The following is a 22,533-nucleotide window of genomic DNA, read 5'->3' as shown; positions in this document are numbered from 1 at the left end:
AACCAGCGCACATACCTGTTAGCTCAGGTGAGTTTAAAAGGCTGCTGTTGATAACAAGGGCATTTGCTAAATAGATGGTGTGTGTGCAACAATATACTGAAAGGTCAATTATATTGTGCAGCTTATCTCACCACCTGTAGTTATTTAGGTGAAAGCTCCAAAATGCTTGCCTAATATGTCTGTTTATCCAAAAGGAAGTAAAAAGGGAGAGCTAGAAAGATAGCATTGCATCACATTACATGGCAATGCAATGCACAGTTGCTGAAGTTGAACCAAAATGAGCTTGTAATCTGGCTTCTGCAACTTTGAACATGAAAAATCCAATGAGGAGAAGAAAAGCAAAGCCAAAGAGTCCATCCCAAAATCCGACAAACAAGCAAAATGAACAAAAAACATTGAATTCAATTCTTTCTGATTTTAGAAACTGCATTAAAGAAGGGGTGCACCGGTCCTGGAGATACTGCAATACCAGGTCAATGCGTGGAGTGGACAGAGCAAGCTCTTTTTCCATCTCCCTGTTCTAAAAATCCATTTAATATATGGTCCCCAGATAGGGGACGTATCAGATATTAAACTGATAAGAACAGATTTTTTGATTGAATATATCTTTTATTAGCACAAAAAATAAGTTAACAGACAGTGTACAGTGCCGCAGCCCAGTACACACAGAATTCTACATCATATTTACATAGCATGAGGATACGACGCACTAACTAGACACATCACACCCCTATGCTACACAAAACACTCAATCTGAAAGAAAAAGCATGTCAATCAATACAGTACGACGAACCGTGATAAGGGATGGGGATTGGGAAAAAGGGGATGGGGAGGGGAAAATCACAGGCCCGAAGCTTTATTGAAAGACAAGACACATAAGGGGAGAGGGGGAGGAGGGGTTTAGTCCTCGTCCTCGTCCTCCGGACCGTCCATGATGGAATAGTCTCTGAGCAGGCTGTGGATCAGCCTGCGGCAGTCCTGGATGGACATCCTCTCCCTCCTCAAGATGAGCCGGTTCCTGGCGACCCAAACGGCATCCTTGAAGCAGTTCATAAGGCGCCAAGCCTCCTGGATGGCTCCGACGGTATGAACCCCAGGGAAGAGTCCGTAAAGCACAGAATGGTGCGATAGGCTCGCCCTGGGGACAGAGTTCCTCAGGTCGTCCTCAAGTGCAGTCAATAGGCGCTGTGCAAATCCGCAGTCCCAAAAAGTGTGCAAAGATGTTTCCTCCACGAAGGGGCACCTTGGGCAGTACCGGGTCTTACACAGGTTCCGGGCATGCATGAATGACCGGACGGGCAGTCCGCCCTGAATCGCCATCCACGACAAGTCCTTGTGCCCGTTGGTCAGCCTGTCAGACGACACATTTGTCCACACAGTCTCCAGCGTGTCCTGGTGAAGTCCTGTGATGTTCTCCACGTCATCCTTGGCTCTGATTAGCTTGTGGATAGTTTTGGGCTTCCACAAGTCGGGCTTGAGTCCCTCCAGTTGATGCTCCCCCACAAATCGAACGACGTCTCCGTAGAACCATGGCGTCGTCCAGTTGTAGGGGAAGGAGCTGTCCCACTTGTCCCAGCCGAGTCGCCTCCAAAGAGGAAGCAGGAAGAAGCGAGACATGGACCTGCCCGCGGAGCCATTCTTGACTTGCAAAGTCCGGCGGACACAATCACACACAAAAGAGGATCGCAGGAGGGTGGGGATATCTGGAACGCCCTTCCCACCCTTGCGAGGCTCCTTGTACATGACGGCCCGCCTGACTCTGTCCATCTTGGATCCCCAGACAAAGTGAAACACTGTCCTGGTAATGGCCCTGCACACAGTGACGTGTGGGGGCCAGGCCTGCGCCGTGTACTGCAAGACGGGCAGGACCTCATTACGCAGGACGAGTGCCTTACCCTCACAAGTGAGGTGTCTGAGGCTCCAGAGTCCGATCCGTTGCTTCACCTTGGCCAAGCGTTCTTGCCAGGACTTGAGGGCCGCTCCTTCCTTCCCGAACCAGACTCCCAGCACCTTGAGGAAATCCGGTTGAATGTTGAAGGGGAAGGGGGCGGAGGAGGCCGGCTGCCAATCCCCGAAGAGCATGGCTTCCGACTTCCTGCAGTTGACTTTGGCCCCTGAAGCCCGGCCGAACCTCTCACACGTCTGGACGAGGGCGTCGACTGAACCACGATCAGCGCAGAAGACGGTGACGTCGTCCATGTAGAGCGAGCACTTGACCTCATGTCGTCCCGGACCCGGTGCGGTGATCCCTCTGATCTCTCCATTCTGCCGGATAGCCTCTGCGAAGAGTTCTATAACACAAACAAAAAGAAGAGGTGATAGAGGGCAGCCTTGTCTGACCCCAGAGAGGACAGGGAAGGGGTCAGTCTTCCAGCCGTTCACCAACACCGAGCTGTGGATATCAAAATACATCAGACGGACATACGAACAAAACATGTTACCCAAACCTAACCGGTGCAGAGCTCGGCCCATGAACTCGTGGGAAACCCGGTCGAAGGCCTTCTCCTGATCCAAGGAGACCAGGGCCGCGTGTGCGCGGCGGACCTTGATGTACTCGACCGTGTCCCGCACGAGAGCGAGGCTGTCTGCGATGCGACGTCCAGGGATGCCGCAGGTCTGGTCCGGGTGGATGATCCGTCCGATGACCGTCTTAAGTCGTGTCGCCATCGTCTTGGCCAGGATCTTGTAGTCCACGTTGAGCAGAGTGATGGGACGCCAATTCCTCAGGTCGCACCTCTCTCCCTTCCGCTTGTACAGGATCGTGACCATTCCTTCCCTCAAAGATGGAGGCATTCTACCCTCCACCACCATCTCCTCGTACAGGTCCAACAGGTCCGGACAGATGAGGTCTCCCAGCGCTACATAGAGCTCCGCTGGAAGACCATCACTGCCCGGGGTCCTGCCGGTCCTAAAGGATTTAGCGGCAGAGAGCAATTCGCCCACCATCAGAGGTTTGTCCAAGGCTGCCGTGCCTGCAGGATCAAGATGGTTAGTGATACCTGACAGGAACTTATCAGCAGCGTCGGGGTCGGTAGTCTTGTGGGAGTAGAGTTCGCTGTAGAAGTCGCTGACGACCCTCATCACGTCCTCCTTCCCACGTCGCATGTTTCCGCTCTCGTCTCGCAGCTCGTTCAGGGGCGTGTGACCGGCATGAAGTTTCCTGAAAAAGAATGAGTTACATTTCTCACCCTTCTCCAGATTCTCCACTTTGGAACGGAAGATGATTCGCTTGGACTCCTCCTCAAAGTGCCTTTTCAGGCTCTTCTTGGTCTCCTCCAGCTCCTCCCTCACGTCCCAGCCGCAGTGAAGAAGGTCCTGCAGCGACCGCAGCTCGCGCTGCAGCCCTCTGAAGTCCCTCCTCTTCTCACACTCCTGTTGTCGACCCTTGGCCTGAAAGAAACAGCGAAACTCAAGTTTAACATATTCCCACCAATCAGAGACTGTTTGGAAGCTACCCTTGTAGGACTGCCACATTGCGTAGGCTGCTCTCAGCTCCTCCACGACTTCATCCTGAGCCAGCAGAGCACAATTCAGCTTCCAGGAGCCGGGGCCGGACGGAAAACCGTCGCCGAGGACACCTTGTAAGTGAATGGCTCTGTGGTCGGAGAAGAAGCAGGAGACCATCGAGTGCCTACTCTGCCTGACTGCCCGAGAGGTGAACACAAAGTCAATCCTGGAGCGGAGTGAGCCATCGGGTCGGCTCCACGAATAGTTCGTGGAGCCTCTCCCCATGGAGCCCACCACGTCCTGAAGAGAGGCCTCGGTTACCATCTCGATGAGCAGCTTGGACGTGATGTCCAACTTGGCAGATGTGCCAGAACTACGACCGTCCTCCTCGATGGGGCAGTTGAAATCCCCGGCCATCACTAAGGTCCTGGTGGTGGCAAGCTGAAGCCGCAGGGTCTGGAAAAGCTCCAAACGCTCATTCTTCAGTGGGGACGCATACACGTTGATGAACCTGACAGGTTCTCCCGCCCAGTTGCCATCTACAACAAGAGCCCTGCCGCAGATGAGCTCCTGGACGGACTCAAGCGTGAATGCGCCCCCCCTGATCAGAATTGCGACCCCCGCAGACTTGCAGTCACCCCCACCGGACCAGTAGGATGGACCGTGGGACCACTCCCTGGCCAGATGTTTGAAGGACCTAGAGGAGGGAAGGGAACATTCCTGCAACATATAAACATCACACAACTGGGAAGTAAGGAAGGCATAAATAGTCTGACGTCTGAACTTGTCCTTGATGCTCCTGACATTAATGGAAAATAAGTTAATATTAGCCATCATGTAGGGAAAAAAGAAAAAGTTAGCGCAGGCAATACACCTTAGTTACCACTCCGGTCGGGTGGTCCCTCGTCGGTGTTGACTGCTGGTGACGGGATCACCAGCAGGCCCTCTTCCTCCATCTGGTCAAGCAGCGCGGCCTCAATCTCGGCGACCACCAGTTCCTCCTCTTCTGGCTCGGCCACCAGGGTCTCAACCATGTGCTCCATCTCTTCTGGCTCAGGGAGGGTATCCTCCTTTTCGCCTACGAAATCCAGAATCTTCTTTTTGGAGGATTCAGTAGCAGGGCTGTCCTCCACCTTCCTCTTTCCCCGGGTTGGAACTGGGGAGACAAGAAGGGGAAAATCCTCCTCGGAATAGATAGCGGCGGGTGGAGGAAAGGTTAATTCCACCGCTACCATGGTCTGGGGAGGGAGAGTGGCTGCCGGGGCAGGGGAAAGGACACCTGCTGAGGAGTAGGGGAAGGAGGAAGAGGAAGTGGAATCCTCAGCAGGGGTGGCCGGGGTGGGGGGGGATTGGACGGGGGTGGCAGGGGGAGGGATCGAGAGAGGGGTGACAGAACTCTTACCCTCCTTTGACTTTTTCTTCTGCTTCGGAGCTGCTGGGACCGTCGCTGGGGCTTTGGCCACCGACTCCTTGACCGCTTTGGCCTTGGTCGTCTCGGCCTTGGCCGCTGGGGCCTTGGTCGTTGCGTCCTTGACCTTCACAGGCCTGGTCGTCGGGGCCTTGTCCTCCGTAGCTGGGGTCGTCGCAACCACCGATGCCCAGGATCTCTCACGCCTGGGGCAATCCTTGTACAGATGAGCCGCCAGCCCACACAGGTTGCAGGACGTCTTCTTCGGGCAGTCCTTCGAGCTGTGTCCCGTCACTCGACAAATCCTGCAGGCATCCTCCTTGCAGTCCTTCATCTCGTGGCCGTTCTTGCCGCATCTCCTGCAGTTCCGCGGCATGTCCGGGTAATAGATGAGGCCGTAGGAGTTGCCCAGGGAGAATGTCGGGGGCAGGTGCCGAAGTCCGTCTGAGTACGCCAGGTCCCTGTGAAGTCTAACGGTCACCGACCACTTACCTGTCCAGAAGCCGAGTCCATTCAGGATGTGAAGAGGGTTCCTTCACAACCAAACAGAAGCGTCTCAGGAAGGTACAGATGTCTTGGCCTGGGGTGTGCGGGTTGCGCATGGAGACCGTGATCCTCCTTTCATCCCTCTGGATAGGGCAGCTACCTGTAAAGGCAGAGAAAGAATTATCCGGTGGTTTTGCGCTTACCATTTCCCAGAACCTCCTGCAGGTGTTCACAGTGGCGAAGGTGACGAAGAAGATCCCCGTCAAGAAGGTCTGGATGCTGAGGGTGTCCGACCTGGAGAAGCCTCGATCCAGCAGCATCTTCTGGCAGAACACGTCCGAGGACATGTCCGGCACCCTCCCATCCACTTCCTTCAGCTTCAGGGCCACCGTCTGCCGCATCCATGGCTCCAGGGCTGGAGCTTCGTGGCGGGGCTTCTGGGGTCCCTTCTGCTGGCCAGTCGTGGAGGCAGAGTCCTTGGGGTCAGAATCGGCTCCTGGCTGGGCCCTCCTGGCTGTCCCCAGCTCCAGGCTCTTCTTTTCGGCCTTCCTCGCAGCGCTTGCCATGGCTTTCCTCCTGCAGTTACTTCTTGGAGCTGGATCTGGAACTCTTCCCGGAATGGGTGGAGCTATGCAGATTCTTCTCCCGTCGTGTTCTGGACAAATTCCCCGAAAGGTCTTTGTCACGATGATTTTCTTCCTCGAAGATTCCACAGGACAGCCCGATTCTTCTCCGAGTCTTCGTCTTCTTCTGGATTCTTTAGAGCTTCTTCCTCCCACCGATATCCGCCTTCGTTCTCTGATGTCAGCTGGGCTCCGAAGCTCTTCTCCTTCCGAGTTCGATCGCTTTCGTCAAGTGTAGATCGTAGCTCTTGTGTTCTTAAAAGAACAGATACTACACTTGATCTTAGCCAAAAGGCCGAGAAGCGATAACCAGAATTGGTTTCAAACTACGGAGCCACCCAAGGATCCTGAAAAGTCCATTTGTGGAGATGAGCTCCTGGACTCCCGTTAAGAAGACATGTTGTCAACCTCTAGATCCCTTACATGCCTGCACTTTTCGGCTTGCTGCTGCTGCAATCCACGCGTTTTAGATCTGCATAACTCCACCTCTTTAAACACAGCACCTTCACCCCCTGCTGTTCCCACCCGCCTCAACACCGTTGGAAGGGAGGAGAACCAATTAAGGCGGGGGGTGGGGTGGAACGAGCAGCTGTCTACCCTTAGCAGGAGGGCTCCTGATTACATACCTCTCCTGCTGCTGCTGCTGCTGGCTGTCCAGCAGCAGACTGAAGGTGGCTGCTGCTGTGCACAGGTATATAAAGGCTCAGAGCCTATTATGACACGCGCAGCCAGCGTTCCATTGCCACATTCCATCTACTGCAGGCAGGATACCTGGCTGGCTGAATGTCGCTGAGAAGCTCACAGAGACCGCCATAAGCAACAGTTTAACAGAATGCCACAGACTAATCAACCAAACTTTTTGGGTTGGGTTCTCTTTTATAGTCTGCAGGCATTAAATGAAAGAAGTCAGTGTTCCAGCAGAAGGAGACAACGTTTCAGAAAAGGCATTGTAGCAAACCAAAAAAGAAATTTTAAGCGCAGCAGAGTAACCAGCGCACATACCTGTTAGCTCAGGTGAGTTTAAAAGGCTGCTGTTGATAACAAGGGCATTTGCTAAATAGATGGTGTGTGTGCAACAATATACTGAAAGGTCAATTATATTGTGCAGCTTATCTCACCACCTGTAGTTATTTAGGTGAAAGCTCCAAAATGCTTGCCTAATATGTCTGTTTATCCAAAAGGAAGTAAAAAGGGAGAGCTAGAAAGATAGCATTGCATCACATTACATGGCAATGCAATGCACAGTTGCTGAAGTTGAACCAAAATGAGCTTGTAATCTGGCTTCTGCAACTTTGAACATGAAAAATCCAATGAGGAGAAGAAAAGCAAAGCCAAAGAGTCCATCCCAAAATCCGACAAACAAGCAAAATGAACAAAAAACATTGAATTCAATTCTTTCTGATTTTAGAAACTGCATTAAAGAAGGGGTGCACCGGTCCTGGAGATACTGCAATACCAGGTCAATGCGTGGAGTGGACAGAGCAAGCTCTTTTTCCATCTCCCTGTTCTAAAAATCCATTTAATATATGGTCCCCAGATAGGGGACGTATCAGATATTAAACTGATAAGAACAGATACTACACTTGATCTTAGCCAAAAGGCCGAGAAGCGATAACCAGAATTGGTTTCAAACTACGGAGCCACCCAAGGATCCTGAAAAGTCCATTTGTGGAGATGAGCTCCTGGACTCCCGTTAAGAAGACATGTTGTCAACCTCTAGATCCCTTACATGCCTGCACTTTTCGGTTTGCTGCTGCTGCAATCCACGCGTTTTAGATCTGCATAACTCCACCTCTTTAAACACAGCACCTTCACCCCCTGCTGTTCCCACCCGCCTCAACACCGTTGGAAGGGAGGAGAACCAATTAAGGCGGGGGGTGGGGTGGAACGAGCAGCTGTCTACCCTTAGCAGGAGGGCTCCTGATTACATACCTCTCCTGCTGCTGCTGCTGCTGGCTGTCCAGCAGCAGACTGAAGGTGGCTGCTGCTGTGCACAGGTATATAAAGGCTCAGAGCCTATTATGACACGCGCAGCCAGCGTTCCATTGCCACATTCCATCTACTGCAGGCAGGATACCTGGCTGGCTGAATGTCGCTGAGAAGCTCACAGAGACCGCCATAAGCAACAGTTTAACAGAATGCCACAGACTAATCAACCAAACTTTTTGGGTTGGGTTCTCTTTTATAGTCTGCAGGCATTAAATGAAAGAAGTCAGTGTTCCAGCAGAAGGAGACAACGTTTCAGAAAAGGCATTGTAGCAAACCAAAAAAGAAATTTTAAGCGCAGCAGAGTAACCAGCGCACATACCTGTTAGCTCAGGTGAGTTTAAAAGGCTGCTGTTGATAACAAGGGCATTTGCTAAATAGATGGTGTGTGTGCAACAATATACTGAAAGGTCAATTATATTGTGCAGCTTATCTCACCACCTGTAGTTATTTAGGTGAAAGCTCCAAAATGCTTGCCTAATATGTCTGTTTATCCAAAAGGAAGTAAAAAGGGAGAGCTAGAAAGATAGCATTGCATCACATTACATGGCAATGCAATGCACAGTTGCTGAAGTTGAACCAAAATGAGCTTGTAATCTGGCTTCTGCAACTTTGAACATGAAAAATCCAATGAGGAGAAGAAAAGCAAAGCCAAAGAGTCCATCCCAAAATCCGACAAACAAGCAAAATGAACAAAAAACATTGAATTCAATTCTTTCTGTTTTAGAAACTGCATTAAAGAAGGGGTGCACCGGTCCTGGAGATACTGCAATACCAGGTCAATGCGTGGAGTGGACAGAGCAAGCTCTTTTTCCATCTCCCTGTTCTAAAAATCCATTTAATATATGGTCCCCAGATAGGGGACGTATCAGATATTAAACTGATAAGAACAGATACTACACTTGATCTTAGCCAAAAGGCCGAGAAGCGATAACCAGAATTGGTTTCAAACTACGGAGCCACCCAAGGATCCTGAAAAGTCCATTTGTGGAGATGAGCTCCTGGACTCCCGTTAAGAAGACATGTTGTCAACCTCTAGATCCCTTACATGCCTGCACTTTTCGGCTTGCTGCTGCTGCAATCCACGCGTTTTAGATCTGCATAACTCCACCTCTTTAAACACAGCACCTTCACCCCCTGCTGTTCCCACCCGCCTCAACACCGTTGGAAGGGAGGAGAACCAATTAAGGCGGGGGGTGGGGTGGAACGAGCAGCTGTCTACCCTTAGCAGGAGGGCTCCTGATTACATACCTCTCCTGCTGCTGCTGCTGCTGGCTGTCCAGCAGCAGACTGAAGGTGGCTGCTGCTGTGCACAGGTATATAAAGGCTCAGAGCCTATTATGACACGCGCAGCCAGCGTTCCATTGCCACATTCCATCTACTGCAGGCAGGATACCTGGCTGGCTGAATGTCGCTGAGAAGCTCACAGAGACCGCCATAAGCAACAGTTTAACAGAATGCCACAGACTAATCAACCAAACTTTTTGGGTTGGGTTCTCTTTTATAGTCTGCAGGCATTAAATGAAAGAAGTCAGTGTTCCAGCAGAGGGAGACAACGTTTCAGAAAAGGCATTGTAGCAAACCAAAAAAGAAATTTTAAGCGCAGCAGAGTAACCAGCGCACATACCTGTTAGCTCAGGTGAGTTTAAAAGGCTGCTGTTGATAACAAGGGCATTTGCTAAATAGATGGTGTGTGTGCAACAATATACTGAAAGGTCAATTATATTGTGCAGCTTATCTCACCACCTGTAGTTATTTAGGTGAAAGCTCCAAAATGCTTGCCTAATATGTCTGTTTATCCAAAAGGAAGTAAAAAGGGAGAGCTAGAAAGATAGCATTGCATCACATTACATGGCAATGCAATGCACAGTTGCTGAAGTTGAACCAAAATGAGCTTGTAATCTGGCTTCTGCAACTTTGAACATGAAAAATCCAATGAGGAGAAGAAAAGCAAAGCCAAAGAGTCCATCCCAAAATCCGACAAACAAGCAAAATGAACAAAAAACATTGAATTCAATTCTTTCTGATTTTAGAAACTGCATTAAAGAAGGGGTGCACCGGTCCTGGAGATACTGCAATACCAGGTCAATGCGTGGAGTGGACAGAGCAAGCTCTTTTTCCATCTCCCTGTTCTAAAAATCCATTTAATATATGGTCCCCAGATAGGGGACGTATCAGATATTAAACTGATAAGAACAGATACTACACTTGATCTTAGCCAAAAGGCCGAGAAGCGATAACCAGAATTGGTTTCAAACTACGGAGCCACCCAAGGATCCTGAAAAGTCCATTTGTGGAGATGAGCTCCTGGACTCCCGTTAAGAAGACATGTTGTCAACCTCTAGATCCCTTACATGCCTGCACTTTTCGGTTTGCTGCTGCTGCAATCCACGCGTTTTAGATCTGCATAACTCCACCTCTTTAAACACAGCACCTTCACCCCCTGCTGTTCCCACCCGCCTCAACACCGTTGGAAGGGAGGAGAACCAATTAAGGCGGGGGGTGGGGTGGAACGAGCAGCTGTCTACCCTTAGCAGGAGGGCTCCTGATTACATACCTCTCCTGCTGCTGCTGCTGCTGGCTGTCCAGCAGCAGACTGAAGGTGGCTGCTGCTGTGCACAGGTATATAAAGGCTCAGAGCCTATTATGACACGCGCAGCCAGCGTTCCATTGCCACATTCCATCTACTGCAGGCAGGATACCTGGCTGGCTGAATGTCGCTGAGAAGCTCACAGAGACCGCCATAAGCAACAGTTTAACAGAATGCCACAGACTAATCAACCAAACTTTTTGGGTTGGGTTCTCTTTTATAGTCTGCAGGCATTAAATGAAAGAAGTCAGTGTTCCAGCAGAAGGAGACAACGTTTCAGAAAAGGCATTGTAGCAAACCAAAAAAGAAATTTTAAGCGCAGCAGAGTAACCAGCGCACATACCTGTTAGCTCAGGTGAGTTTAAAAGGCTGCTGTTGATAACAAGGGCATTTGCTAAATAGATGGTGTGTGTGCAACAATATACTGAAAGGTCAATTATATTGTGCAGCTTATCTCACCACCTGTAGTTATTTAGGTGAAAGCTCCAAAATGCTTGCCTAATATGTCTGTTTATCCAAAAGGAAGTAAAAAGGGAGAGCTAGAAAGATAGCATTGCATCACATTACATGGCAATGCAATGCACAGTTGCTGAAGTTGAACCAAAATGAGCTTGTAATCTGGCTTCTGCAACTTTGAACATGAAAAATCCAATGAGGAGAAGAAAAGCAAAGCCAAAGAGTCCATCCCAAAATCCGACAAACAAGCAAAATGAACAAAAAACATTGAATTCAATTCTTTCTGATTTTAGAAACTGCATTAAAGAAGGGGTGCACCGGTCCTGGAGATACTGCAATACCAGGTCAATGCGTGGAGTGGACAGAGCAAGCTCTTTTTCCATCTCCCTGCTCTAAAAATCCATTTAATATATGGTCCCCAGATAGGGGACGTATCAGATATTAAACTGATAAGAACAGATACTACACTTGATCTTAGCCAAAAGGCCGAAAAGCGATAACCAGAATTGGTTTCAAACTACGGAGCCACCCAAGGATCCTGAAAAGTCCATTTGTGGAGATGAGCTCCTGGACTCCCGTTAAGAAGACATGTTGTCAACCTCTAGATCCCTTACATGCCTGCACTTTCGGCTTGCTGCTGCTGCTGCAATCCACGCGTTTTAGATCTGCATAACTCCACCTCTTTAAACACAGCACCATCACCCAGTGCTGTTCCCACCCGCCTCAACACCGTTGGAAGGGAGGAGAACCAATTAAGGCGGGGGGTGGGGTGGAACGAGCAGCTGTCTACCCTTAGCAGGAGGGCTCCTGATTACATACCTCTCCTGCTGCTGCTGCTGCTGGCTGTCCAGCAGCAGACTGAAGGTGGCTGCTGCTGTGCACAGGTATATAAAGGCTCAGAGCCTATTATGACACGCGCAGCCAGCGTTCCATTGCCACATTCCATCTACTGCAGGCAGGATACCTGGCTGGCTGAATGTCGCTGAGAAGCTCACAGAGACCGCCATAAGCAACAGTTTAACAGAATGCCACAGACTAATCAACCAAACTTTTTGGGTTGGGTTCTCTTTTATAGTCTGCAGGCATTAAATGAAAGAAGTCAGTGTTCCAGCAGAAGGAGACAACGTTTCAGAAAAGGCATTGTAGCAAACCAAAAAAGAAATTTTAAGCGCAGAAGAGTAACCAGCGCACATACCTGTTAGCTCAGGTGAGTTTAAAAGGCTGCTGTTGATAACAAGGGCATTTGCTAAATAGATGGTGTGTGTGCAACAATATACTGAAAGGTCAATTATATTGTGCAGCTTATCTCACCACCTGTAGTTATTTAGGTGAAAGCTCCAAAATGCTTGCCTAATATGTCTGTTTATCCAAAAGGAAGTAAAAAGGGAGAGCTAGAAAGATAGCATTGCATCACATTACATGGCAATGCAATGCACAGTTGCTGAAGTTGAACCAAAATGAGCTTGTAATCTGGCTTCTGCAACTTTGAACATGAAAAATCCAATGAGGAGAAGAAAAGCAAAGCCAAAGAGTCCATCCCAAAATCCGACAAACAAGCAAAATGAACAAAAAACATTGAATTCAATTCTTTCTGATTTTAGAAACTGCATTAAAGAAGGGGTGCACCGGTCCTGGAGATACTGCAGTACCAGGTCAATGCGTGGAGTGGACAGAGCAAGCTCTTTTTCCATCTCCCTGTTCTAAAAATCCATTTAATATATGGTCCCCAGATAGGGGACGTATCAGATATTAAACTGATAAGAACAGATACTACACTTGATCTTAGCCAAAAGGCCGAGAAGCGATAACCAGAATTGGTTTCAAACTACGGAGCCACCCAAGGATCCTGAAAAGTCCATTTGTGGAGATGAGCTCCTGGACTCCCGTTAAGAAGACATGTTGTCAACCTCTAGATCCCTTACATGCCTGCACTTTTCGGCTTGCTGCTGCTGCAATCCACGCGTTTTAGATCTGCATAACTCCACCTCTTTAAACACAGCACCTTCACCCCCTGCTGTTCCCACCCGCCTCAACACCGTTGGAAGGGAGGAGAACCAATTAAGGCGGGGGGTGGGGTGGAACGAGCAGCTGTCTACCCTTAGCAGGAGGGCTCCTGATTACATACCTCTCCTGCTGCTGCTGCTGCTGGCTGTCCAGCAGCAGACTGAAGGTGGCTGCTGCTGTGCACAGGTATATAAAGGCTCAGAGCCTATTATGACACGCGCAGCCAGCGTTCCATTGCCACATTCCATCTACTGCAGGCAGGATACCTGGCTGGCTGAATGTCGCTGAGAAGCTCACAGAGACCGCCATAAGCAACAGTTTAACAGAATGCCACAGACTAATCAACCAAACTTTTTGGGTTGGGTTCTCTTTTATAGTCTGCAGGCATTAAATGAAAGAAGTCAGTGTTCCAGCAGAAGGAGACAACGTTTCAGAAAAGGCATTGTAGCAAACCAAAAAAGAAATTTTAAGCGCAGCAGAGTAACCAGCGCACATACCTGTTAGCTCAGGTGAGTTTAAAAGGCTGCTGTTGATAACAAGGGCATTTGCTAAATAGATGGTGTGTGTGCAACAATATACTGAAAGGTCAATTATATTGTGCAGCTTATCTCACCACCTGTAGTTATTTAGGTGAAAGCTCCAAAATGCTTGCCTAATATGTCTGTTTATCCAAAAGGGTGTAAAAAGGGAGAGCTAGAAAGATAGCATTGCATCACATTACATGGCAATGCAATGCACAGTTGCTGAAGTTGAACCAAAATGAGCTTGTAATCTGGCTTCTGCAACTTTGAACATGAAAAATCCAATGAGGAGAAGAAAAGCAAAGCCAAAGAGTCCATCCCAAAATCCGACAAACAAGCAAAATGAACAAAAAACATTGAATTCAATTCTTTCTGATTTTAGAAACTGCATTAAAGAAGGGGTGCACCGGTCCTGGAGATACTGCAATACCAGGTCAATGCGTGGAGTGGACAGAGCAAGCTCTTTTTCCATCTCCCTGTTCTAAAAATCCATTTAATATATGGTCCCCAGATAGGGGACGTATCAGATATTAAACTGATAAGAACAGATACTACACTTGATCTTAGCCAAAAGGCCGAGAAGCGATAACCAGAATTGGTTTCAAACTACGGAGCCACCCAAGGATCCTGAAAAGTCCATTTGTGGAGATGAGCTCCTGGACTCCCGTTAAGAAGACATGTTGTCAACCTCTAGATCCCTTACATGCCTGCACTTTTCGGCTTGCTGCTGCTGCAATCCACGCGTTTTAGATCTGCATAACTCCACCTCTTTAAACACAGCACCTTCACCCCCTGCTGTTCCCACCCGCCTCAACACCGTTGGAAGGGAGGAGAACCAATTAAGGCGGGGGGTGGGGTGGAACGAGCAGCTGTCTACCCTTAGCAGGAGGGCTCCTGATTACATACCTCTCCTGCTGCTGCTGCTGGCTGTCCAGCAGCAGACTGAAGGTGGCTGCTGCTGTGCACAGGTATATAAAGGCTCAGAGCCTATTATGACACGCGCAGCCAGCGTTCCATTGCCACATTCCATCTACTGCAGGCAGGATACCTGGCTGGCTGAATGTCGCTGAGAAGCTCACAGAGACCGCCATAAGCAACAGTTTAACAGAATGCCACAGACTAATCAACCAAACTTTTTGGGTTGGGTTCTCTTTTATAGTCTGCAGGCATTAAATGAAAGAAGTCAGTGTTCCAGCAGAAGGAGACAACGTTTCAGAAAAGGCATTGTAGCAAACCAAAAAAGAAATTTTAAGCGCAGCAGAGTAACCAGCGCACATACCTGTTAGCTCAGGTGAGTTTAAAAGGCTGCTGTTGATAACAAGGGCATTTGCTAAATAGATGGTGTGTGTGCAACAATATACTGAAAGGTCAATTATATTGTGCAGCTTATCTCACCACCTGTAGTTATTTAGGTGAAAGCTCCAAAATGCTTGCCTAATATGTCTGTTTATCCAAAAGGAAGTAAAAAGGGAGAGCTAGAAAGATAGCATTGCATCACATTACATGGCAATGCAATGCACAGTTGCTGAAGTTGAACCAAAATGAGCTTGTAATCTGGCTTCTGCAACTTTGAACATGAAAAATCCAATGAGGAGAAGAAAAGCAAAGCCAAAGAGTCCATCCCAAAATCCGACAAACAAGCAAAATGAACAAAAAACATTGAATTCAATTCTTTCTGATTTTAGAAACTGCATTAAAGAAGGGGTGCACCGGTCCTGGAGATACTGCAATACCAGGTCAATGCGTGGAGTGGACAGAGCAAGCTCTTTTTCCATCTCCCTGTTCTAAAAATCCATTTAATATATGGTCCCCAGATAGGGGACGTATCAGATATTAAACTGATAAGAACAGATACTACACTTGATCTTAGCCAAAAGGCCGAGAAGCGATAACCAGAATTGGTTTCAAACTACGGAGCCACCCAAGGATCCTGAAAAGTCCATTTGTGGAGATGAGCTCCTGGACTCCCGTTAAGAAGACATGTTGTCAACCTCTAGATCCCTTACATGCCTGCACTTTTCGGCTTGCTGCTGCTGCAATCCACGCGTTTTAGATCTGCATAACTCCACCTCTTTAAACACAGCACCTTCACCCCCTGCTGTTCCCACCCGCCTCAACACCGTTGGAAGGGAGGAGAACCAATTAAGGCGGGGGGTGGGGTGGAACGAGCAGCTGTCTACCCTTAGCAGGAGGGCTCCTGATTACATACCTCTCCTGCTGCTGCTGCTGCTGGCTGTCCAGCAGCAGACTGAAGGTGGCTGCTGCTGTGCACAGGTATATAAAGGCTCAGAGCCTATTATGACACGCGCAGCCAGCGTTCCATTGCCACATTCCATCTACTGCAGGCAGGATACCTGGCTGGCTGAATGTCGCTGAGAAGCTCACAGAGACCGCCATAAGCAACAGTTTAACAGAATGCCACAGACTAATCAACCAAACTTTTTGGGTTGGGTTCTCTTTTATAGTCTGCAGGCATTAAATGAAAGAAGTCAGTGTTCCAGCAGAAGGAGACAACGTTTCAGAAAAGGCATTGTAGCAAACCAAAAAAGAAATTTTAAGCGCAGCAGAGTAACCAGCGCACATACCTGTTAGCTCAGGTGAGTTTAAAAGGCTGCTGTTGATAACAAGGGCATTTGCTAAATAGATGGTGTGTGTGCAACAATATACTGAAAGGTCAATTATATTGTGCAGCTTATCTCACCACCTGTAGTTATTTAGGTGAAAGCTCCAAAATGCTTGCCTAATATGTCTGTTTATCCAAAAGGAAGTAAAAAGGGAGAGCTAGAAAGATAGCATTGCATCACATTACATGGCAATGCAATGCACAGTTGCTGAAGTTGAACCAAAATGAGCTTGTAATCTGGCTTCTGCAACTTTGAACATGAAAAATCCAATGAGGAGAAGAAAAGCAAAGCCAAAGAGTCCATCCCAAAATCCGACAAACAAGCAAAATGAACAAAAAACATTGAATTCAATTCTTTCTGATTTTAGAAACTGCATTAAAGAAGGGGTGCACCGGTCCTGGAGATACTGCAATACCAGGTCAATGCGTGGAGTGGACAGAGCAAGCTCTTTTTCCATCTCCCTGTTCTAAAAATCCATTTAATATATGGTCCCCAGATAGGGGACGTATCAGATATTAAACTGATAAGAACAGATACTACACTTGATCTTAGCCAAAAGGCCGAGAAGCGATAACCAGAATTGGTTTCAAACTACGGAGCCACCCAAGGATCCTGAAAAGTCCATTTGTGGAGATGAGCTCCTGGACTCCCGTTAAGAAGACATGTTGTCAACCTCTAGATCCCTTACATGCCTGCACTTTTCGGCTTGCTGCTGCTGCAATCCACGCGTTTTAGATCTGCATAACTCCACCTCTTTAAACACAGCACCTTCACCCCCTGCTGTTCCCACCCGCCTCAACACCGTTGGAAGGGAGGAGAACCAATTAAGGCGGGGGGTGGGGTGGAACGAGCAGCTGTCTACCCTTAGCAGGAGGGCTCCTGATTACATACCTCTCCTGCTGCTGCTGCTGCTGGCTGTCCAGCAGCAGACTGAAGGTGGCTGCTGCTGTGCACAGGTATATAAAGGCTCAGAGCCTATTATGACACGCGCAGCCAGCGTTCCATTGCCACATTCCATCTACTGCAGGCAGGATACCTGGCTGGCTGAATGTCGCTGAGAAGCTCACAGAGACCGCCATAAGCAACAGTTTAACAGAATGCCACAGACTAATCAACCAAACTTTTTGGGTTGGGTTCTCTTTTATAGTCTGCAGGCATTAAATGAAAGAAGTCAGTGTTCCAGCAGAAGGAGACAACGTTTCAGAAAAGGCATTGTAGCAAACCAAAAAAGAAATTTTAAGCGCAGCAGAGTAACCAGCGCACATACCTGTTAGCTCAGGTGAGTTTAAAAGGCTGCTGTTGATAACAAGGGCATTTGCTAAATAGATGGTGTGTGTGCAACAATATACTGAAAGGTCAATTATATTGTGCAGCTTATCTCACCACCTGTAGTTATTTAGGTGAAAGCTCCAAAATGCTTGCCTAATATGTCTGTTTATCCAAAAGGAAGTAAAAAGGGAGAGCTAGAAAGATAGCATTGCATCACATTACATGGCAATGCAATGCACAGTTGCTGAAGTTGAACCAAAATGAGCTTGTAATCTGGCTTCTGCAACTTTGAACATGAAAAATCCAATGAGGAGAAGAAAAGCAAAGCCAAAGAGTCCATCCCAAAATCCGACAAACAAGCAAAATGAACAAAAAACATTGAATTCAATTCTTTCTGATTTTAGAAACTGCATTAAAGAAGGGGTGCACCGGTCCTGGAGATACTGCAATACCAGGTCAATGCGTGGAGTGGACAGAGCAAGCTCTTTTTCCATCTCCCTGTTCTAAAAATCCATTTAATATATGGTCCCCAGATAGGGGACGTATCAGATATTAAACTGATAAGAACAGATACTACACTTGATCTTAGCCAAAAGGCCGAGAAGCGATAACCAGAATTGGTTTCAAACTACGGAGCCACCCAAGGATCCTGAAAAGTCCATTTGTGGAGATGAGCTCCTGGACTCCCGTTAAGAAGACATGTTGTCAACCTCTAGATCCCTTACATGCCTGCACTTTTCGGCTTGCTGCTGCTGCAATCCACGCGTTTTAGATCTGCATAACTCCACCTCTTTAAACACAGCACCTTCACCCCCTGCTGTTCCCACCCGCCTCAACACCGTTGGAAGGGAGGAGAACCAATTAAGGCGGGGGGTGGGGTGGAACGAGCAGCTGTCTACCCTTAGCAGGAGGGCTCCTGATTACATACCTCTCCTGCTGCTGCTGCTGCTGGCTGTCCAGCAGCAGACTGAAGGTGGCTGCTGCTGTGCACAGGTATATAAAGGCTCAGAGCCTATTATGACACGCGCAGCCAGCGTTCCATTGCCACATTCCATCTACTGCAGGCAGGATACCTGGCTGGCTGAATGTCGCTGAGAAGCTCACAGAGACCGCCATAAGCAACAGTTTAACAGAATGCCACAGACTAATCAACCAAACTTTTTGGGTTGGGTTCTCTTTTATAGTCTGCAGGCATTAAATGAAAGAAGTCAGTGTTCCAGCAGAAGGCGACAACGTTTCAGAAAAGGCATTGTAGCAAACCAAAAAAGAAATTTTAAGCGCAGCAGAGTAACCAGCGCACATACCTGTTAGCTCAGGTGAGTTTAAAAGGCTGCTGTTGATAACAAGGGCATTTGCTAAATAGATGGTGTGTGTGCAACAATATACTGAAAGGTCAATTATATTGTGCAGCTTATCTCACCACCTGTAGTTATTTAGGTGAAAGCTCCAAAATGCTTGCCTAATATGTCTGTTTATCCAAAAGGAAGTAAAAAGGGAGAGCTAGAAAGATAGCATTGCATCACATTACATGGCAATGCAATGCACAGTTGCTGAAGTTGAACCAAAATGAGCTTGTAATCTGGCTTCTGCAACTTTGAACATGAAAAATCCAATGAGGAGAAGAAAAGCAAAGCCAAAGAGTCCATCCCAAAATCCGACAAACAAGCAAAATGAACAAAAAACATTGAATTCAATTCTTTCTGATTTTAGAAACTGCATTAAAGAAGGGGTGCACCGGTCCTGGAGATACTGCAATACCAGGTCAATGCGTGGAGTGGACAGAGCAAGCTCTTTTTCCATCTCCCTGTTCTAAAAATCCATTTAATATATGGTCCCCAGATAGGGGACGTATCAGATATTAAACTGATAAGAACAGATACTACACTTGATCTTAGCCAAAAGGCCGAGAAGCGATAACCAGAATTGGTTTCAAACTACGGAGCCACCCAAGGATCCTGAAAAGTCCATTTGTGGAGATGAGCTCCTGGACTCCCGTTAAGAAGACATGTTGTCAACCTCTAGATCCCTTACATGCCTGCACTTTTCGGCTTGCTGCTGCTGCAATCCACGCGTTTTAGATCTGCATAACTCCACCTCTTTAAACACAGCACCTTCACCCCCTGCTGTTCCCACCCGCCTCAACACCGTTGGAAGGGAGGAGAACCAATTAAGGCGGGGGGTGGGGTGGAACGAGCAGCTGTCTACCCTTAGCAGGAGGGCTCCTGATTACATACCTCTCCTGCTGCTGCTGCTGCTGGCTGTCCAGCAGCAGACTGAAGGTGGCTGCTGCTGTGCACAGGTATATAAAGGCTCAGAGCCTATTATGACACGCGCAGCCAGCGTTCCATTGCCACATTCCATCTACTGCAGGCAGGATACCTGGCTGGCTGAATGTCGCTGAGAAGCTCACAGAGACCGCCATAAGCAACAGTTTAACAGAATGCCACAGACTAATCAACCAAACTTTTTGGGTTGGGTTCTCTTTTATAGTCTGCAGGCATTAAATGAAAGAAGTCAGTGTTCCAGCAGAAGGAGACAACGTTTCAGAAAAGGCATTGTAGCAAACCAAAAAAGAAATTTTAAGCGCAGCAGAGTAACCAGCGCACATACCTGTTAGCTCAGGTGAGTTTAAAAGGCTGCTGTTGATAACAAGGGCATTTGCTAAATAGATGGTGTGTGTGCAACAATATACTGAAAGGTCAATTATATTGTGCAGCTTATCTCACCACCTGTAGTTATTTAGGTGAAAGCTCCAAAATGCTTGCCTAATATGTCTGTTTATCCAAAAGGGTGTAAAAAGGGAGAGCTAGAAAGATAGCATTGCATCACATTACATGGCAATGCAATGCACAGTTGCTGAAGTTGAACCAAAATGAGCTTGTAATCTGGCTTCTGCAACTTTGAACATGAAAAATCCAATGAGGAGAAGAAAAGCAAAGCCAAAGAGTCCATCCCAAAATCCGACAAACAAGCAAAATGAACAAAAAACATTGAATTCAATTCTTTCTGATTTTAGAAACTGCATTAAAGAAGGGGTGCACCGGTCCTGGAGATACTGCAATACCAGGTCAATGCGTGGAGTGGACAGAGCAAGCTCTTTTTCCATCTCCCTGTTCTAAAAATCCATTTAATATATGGTCCCCAGATAGGGGACGTATCAGATATTAAACTGATAAGAACAGATACTACACTTGATCTTAGCCAAAAGGCCGAGAAGCGATAACCAGAATTGGTTTCAAACTACGGAGCCACCCAAGGATCCTGAAAAGTCCATTTGTGGAGATGAGCTCCTGGACTCCCGTTAAGAAGACATGTTGTCAACCTCTAGATCCCTTACATGCCTGCACTTTTCGGCTTGCTGCTGCTGCAATCCACGCGTTTTAGATCTGCATAACTCCACCTCTTTAAACACAGCACCTTCACCCCCTGCTGTTCCCACCCGCCTCAACACCGTTGGAAGGGAGGAGAACCAATTAAGGCGGGGGGTGGGGTGGAACGAGCAGCTGTCTACCCTTAGCAGGAGGGCTCCTGATTACATACCTCTCCTGCTGCTGCTGCTGGCTGTCCAGCAGCAGACTGAAGGTGGCTGCTGCTGTGCACAGGTATATAAAGGCTCAGTGCCTATTATGACACGCGCAGCCAGCGTTCCATTGCCACATTCCATCTACTGCAGGCAGGATACCTGGCTGGCTGAATGTCGCTGAGAAGCTCACAGAGACCGCCATAAGCAACAGTTTAACAGAATGCCACAGACTAATCAACCAAACTTTTTGGGTTGGGTTCTCTTTTATAGTCTGCAGGCATTAAATGAAAGAAGTCAGTGTTCCAGCAGAAGGAGACAACGTTTCAGAAAAGGCATTGTAGCAAACCAAAAAAGAAATTTTAAGCGCAGCAGAGTAACCAGCGCACATACCTGTTAGCTCAGGTGAGTTTAAAAGGCTGCTGTTGATAACAAGGGCATTTGCTAAATAGATGGTGTGTGTGCAACAATATACTGAAAGGTCAATTATATTGTGCAGCTTATCTCACCACCTGTAGTTATTTAGGTGAAAGCTCCAAAATGCTTGCCTAATATGTCTGTTTATCCAAAAGGAAGTAAAAAGGGAGAGCTAGAAAGATAGCATTGCATCACATTACATGGCAATGCAATGCACAGTTGCTGAAGTTGAACCAAAATGAGCTTGTAATCTGGCTTCTGCAACTTTGAACATGAAAAATCCAATGAGGAGAAGAAAAGCAAAGCCAAAGAGTCCATCCCAAAATCCGACAAACAAGCAAAATGAACAAAAAACATTGAATTCAATTCTTTCTGATTTTAGAAACTGCATTAAAGAAGGGGTGCACCGGTCCTGGAGATACTGCAATACCAGGTCAATGCGTGGAGTGGACAGAGCAAGCTCTTTTTCCATCTCCCTGTTCTAAAAATCCATTTAATATATGGTCCCCAGATAGGGGACGTATCAGATATTAAACTGATAAGAACAGATACTACACTTGATCTTAGCCAAAAGGCCGAGAAGCGATAACCAGAATTGGTTTCAAACTACGGAGCCACCCAAGGATCCTGAAAAGTCCATTTGTGGAGATGAGCTCCTGGACTCCCGTTAAGAAGACATGTTGTCAACCTCTAGATCCCTTACATGCCTGCACTTTTCGGCTTGCTGCTGCTGCAATCCACGCGTTTTAGATCTGCATAACTCCACCTCTTTAAACACAGCACCTTCACCCCCTGCTGTTCCCACCCGCCTCAACACCATTGGAAGGGAGGAGAACCAATTAAGGCGGGGGGTGGGGTGGAACGAGCAGCTGTCTACCCTTAGCAGGAGGGCTCCTGATTACATACCTCTCCTGCTGCTGCTGCTGCTGGCTGTCCAGCAGCAGACTGAAGGTGGCTGCTGCTGTGCACAGGTATATAAAGGCTCAGAGCCTATTATGACACGCGCAGCCAGCGTTCCATTGCCACATTCCATCTACTGCAGGCAGGATACCTGGCTGGCTGAATGTCGCTGAGAAGCTCACAGAGACCGCCATAAGCAACAGTTTAACAGAATGCCACAGACTAATCAACCAAACTTTTTGGGTTGGGTTCTCTTTTATAGTCTGCAGGCATTAAATGAAA

General features: G+C 47.8%; 13 non-coding genes and 1 pseudogene across 13 annotated transcripts; all 14 read right to left on the bottom strand.

The window, feature by feature from the left end:
- Positions 1–435: 435 nt before the first annotated feature.
- LOC141223743 (U2 spliceosomal RNA) lies at positions 436–628 on the bottom strand. The gene has a single exon (XR_012291303.1). It is a non-coding gene; the product is annotated as a U2 spliceosomal RNA (small nuclear RNA).
- A 5,565-nt stretch (positions 629–6,193) lies between these two features.
- Positions 6,194–6,271, bottom strand: LOC141223792 (U2 spliceosomal RNA; annotated as a pseudogene).
- Positions 6,272–7,386: 1,115 nt separating this feature from the next.
- On the bottom strand, positions 7,387–7,577 carry LOC141223827 (U2 spliceosomal RNA). Its single transcript, XR_012291350.1, has one exon. It is a non-coding gene; the product is annotated as a U2 spliceosomal RNA (small nuclear RNA).
- Positions 7,578–8,691: 1,114 nt separating this feature from the next.
- Positions 8,692–8,882, bottom strand: LOC141223826 (U2 spliceosomal RNA). The gene has a single exon (XR_012291349.1). It is a non-coding gene; the product is annotated as a U2 spliceosomal RNA (small nuclear RNA).
- A 1,115-nt stretch (positions 8,883–9,997) lies between these two features.
- On the bottom strand, positions 9,998–10,188 carry LOC141223825 (U2 spliceosomal RNA). Its single transcript, XR_012291348.1, has one exon. It is a non-coding gene; the product is annotated as a U2 spliceosomal RNA (small nuclear RNA).
- Positions 10,189–11,303: 1,115 nt separating this feature from the next.
- On the bottom strand, positions 11,304–11,494 carry LOC141223733 (U2 spliceosomal RNA). Its single transcript, XR_012291293.1, has one exon. It is a non-coding gene; the product is annotated as a U2 spliceosomal RNA (small nuclear RNA).
- Positions 11,495–12,611: 1,117 nt separating this feature from the next.
- On the bottom strand, positions 12,612–12,802 carry LOC141223711 (U2 spliceosomal RNA). Its single transcript, XR_012291273.1, has one exon. It is a non-coding gene; the product is annotated as a U2 spliceosomal RNA (small nuclear RNA).
- A 1,115-nt stretch (positions 12,803–13,917) lies between these two features.
- LOC141223824 (U2 spliceosomal RNA) lies at positions 13,918–14,108 on the bottom strand. Its single transcript, XR_012291347.1, has one exon. It is a non-coding gene; the product is annotated as a U2 spliceosomal RNA (small nuclear RNA).
- A 1,112-nt stretch (positions 14,109–15,220) lies between these two features.
- Positions 15,221–15,411, bottom strand: LOC141223823 (U2 spliceosomal RNA). The gene has a single exon (XR_012291346.1). It is a non-coding gene; the product is annotated as a U2 spliceosomal RNA (small nuclear RNA).
- A 1,115-nt stretch (positions 15,412–16,526) lies between these two features.
- Positions 16,527–16,717, bottom strand: LOC141223822 (U2 spliceosomal RNA). Its single transcript, XR_012291345.1, has one exon. It is a non-coding gene; the product is annotated as a U2 spliceosomal RNA (small nuclear RNA).
- Positions 16,718–17,832: 1,115 nt separating this feature from the next.
- On the bottom strand, positions 17,833–18,023 carry LOC141223821 (U2 spliceosomal RNA). Its single transcript, XR_012291344.1, has one exon. It is a non-coding gene; the product is annotated as a U2 spliceosomal RNA (small nuclear RNA).
- A 1,115-nt stretch (positions 18,024–19,138) lies between these two features.
- Positions 19,139–19,329, bottom strand: LOC141223820 (U2 spliceosomal RNA). Its single transcript, XR_012291343.1, has one exon. It is a non-coding gene; the product is annotated as a U2 spliceosomal RNA (small nuclear RNA).
- Positions 19,330–20,444: 1,115 nt separating this feature from the next.
- LOC141223809 (U2 spliceosomal RNA) lies at positions 20,445–20,635 on the bottom strand. Its single transcript, XR_012291342.1, has one exon. It is a non-coding gene; the product is annotated as a U2 spliceosomal RNA (small nuclear RNA).
- Positions 20,636–21,747: 1,112 nt separating this feature from the next.
- On the bottom strand, positions 21,748–21,938 carry LOC141223796 (U2 spliceosomal RNA). Its single transcript, XR_012291340.1, has one exon. It is a non-coding gene; the product is annotated as a U2 spliceosomal RNA (small nuclear RNA).
- Positions 21,939–22,533: the final 595 nt, after the last annotated feature.

The sequence above is a fragment of the Phyllobates terribilis genome, unplaced genomic scaffold, assembly GCF_046119375.1.
Source record: "Phyllobates terribilis strain yellow unplaced genomic scaffold, ASM4611937v1 Scaffold_377__1_contigs__length_1856515, whole genome shotgun sequence".
In the NCBI taxonomy this organism is placed as follows: Eukaryota; Metazoa; Chordata; class Amphibia; order Anura; family Dendrobatidae; genus Phyllobates; species Phyllobates terribilis.
The sequence above is the reverse complement of the archived record's forward strand: the minus strand, read 5'-3'. Positions and strand labels throughout refer to the sequence as shown.